General features: G+C 47.9%; 1 protein-coding gene across 3 annotated transcripts in view; it reads right to left on the bottom strand.

The window, feature by feature from the left end:
- LOC107674406 (poly(ADP-ribose) glycohydrolase) overlaps nucleotides 1-1,943 on the bottom strand; it is a 24,798-nt gene that overhangs the window by 3,946 nt on the left and 18,909 nt on the right. The gene's annotated exons all lie outside the window — the stretch shown is intronic.

Below are 1,943 nucleotides of genomic sequence, written 5' to 3'. Positions count from 1 at the left end.
TGCTGGGAAGAATTCCTCCTCAGGTGACCTTCAGGAGAAGCTGGAGAAGAGTCTGTCCTTTGTATTTCTGAAGTGTCTTTAGTAAATGATGCTGAGTCTCCGACAGACTGAAGAAAACAGAGTAAAGGTCATCGGACGCATCTCATCTGTGCCAGAGCTAAAACGAGCATCAGTCCCGCGAGAACATTATCATCTCAGGCTTAATGTCAGGCATTTGTCTCAAACAGCGGCGTTTATTCAGTGAAGGCCTGTGATTGAAATGATTCAGATCGCATTCTGGAGTTTCAGAGATCCGAACCGAAGGCTGTTTGATTTGACTTGCTCTGTAACTGAACCCAGCACTTCTCCTTTACGCAGGAACACATACGTTAGCTAGATTTAAAGCAGCAGCATTAATGCTTTCAGTGAGGGACACACTTGCCATTTGCCTTTGGTTTCCCGGCTGGAGATATGTATCGTGACTCACTCGCATCTCCATATCTGCTCTAATGCCACCCTGACAGCAGACAGACGCTCCGCAATCAACCGCAATTCAATTAGCCAAAGCCACTTTGGCAAATTTCAGTACAGCTACAAGAAGATCCATTTTAGGCATCGATGTCTAAGAGCCGAGCGGGGAGCATGATTTAGCACACAGCTCGAGAGAGAGATAGGGGACGAGACGCAGGGGCCAGGACGTTTTAATAAAGGAGATGTCGTGGCCCCGTGCATTAGCAGAGTGACTCCAGCCGGATAATTAATTCTGCGGGACAGTAATAAAGTTAAGAGCCGTTAGTGAAGGTGACTCCATGGAGACGAGATGACGAGCAGCCGAGCCGAGAATACTGATGAAGAGCACAGAACACTCGCTCTTCAGTCACAGTCCACGTGGAGGCCGAAACCTGTGCAATAAAACTCCTAAACTCTCACAGATTGCATTCTCATGACTATAGCAGATATTACCGCAAACGGTCATCTCTTCTGAAGGTCCACAACTGTAGCTGAGTAACAGTACATCTGAGACTGCAGTGACGCGCATCGCACCGCCTCAAACTCCACGTACTTCTGTTTCTGGATTTAGTCTGAGTGTGTGTGTCTGTCTCTGTGTGTGTGTGTGTGTCTGTGTGTGTGTGTGTCTGTGTGTGTCTCTGTGTGTGTGTGCGTGTCTGTGTGTGTGTCTGTGTGTGTGTATGTGTGTCTGTGTGTGTGTGTCTGTCTCTGTGTGTAGACACAGACACAGACACAGACACAGACACAGACACACACACACACACACACACACACACTCACACACTTCTCCCGGTCAGATGGACATGTCCTGATGTCCTGCAGCTGTCGTTACACTAATCTGTGGATTGCTGGTGAAAACGGTTTTACACACCGAATGCGACTCATGAGTGCTCATGAAAACTCATAATTTGCACTCCAAGACTGTAGATAAAGCTCCTCACATCGATGCACGTCTACAGGGTTTAGATTATGTTGCTGACACAGCGCATGTAAAAACTTTTGCACCTGATGCCCGTCTTTCTGCTGTGCACGTGTGTGTGTTCAGTGACAGACAGACGAGTGATTGAAAGAGTCTCAGCAGGTCTGGAGGTTCGAGTGCTGATTACAGTCTGAACACAAACACCACAGGAATCTCAGCGCGACCTTGTGTGTGTGTGTGTGTGTGTGTGTGTGTGTGTGTGTGTCTACCTGTGATGATCAGACACTCGTTATCGTCCAGTGCTTCAAGTGAGTGTGTGTGTGTGTGTGTGTGTGTGTGTGTGTGTGTGTGTGTGTGTGTGTGTGTGTGTGTGTGTGTTGAAGGGGGGTTGATGAGGAGCCCAGATTTCACAGCAGGAGCAGAACACTCCTGCTCAAGCTTGTTTAATTCACACACATAAACACACACACACTCACTCACACACACACACACACACACACACACACACACACACACACACACACACACACACACA

Source organism: Sinocyclocheilus anshuiensis, unplaced genomic scaffold, assembly GCF_001515605.1.
Source record: "Sinocyclocheilus anshuiensis isolate Anshui unplaced genomic scaffold, SAMN03320099.WGS_v1.1 scaffold652, whole genome shotgun sequence".
Taxonomy (NCBI): domain Eukaryota; kingdom Metazoa; phylum Chordata; class Actinopteri; order Cypriniformes; family Cyprinidae; genus Sinocyclocheilus; species Sinocyclocheilus anshuiensis.
The sequence above is the reverse complement of the archived record's forward strand: the minus strand, read 5'-3'. Positions and strand labels throughout refer to the sequence as shown.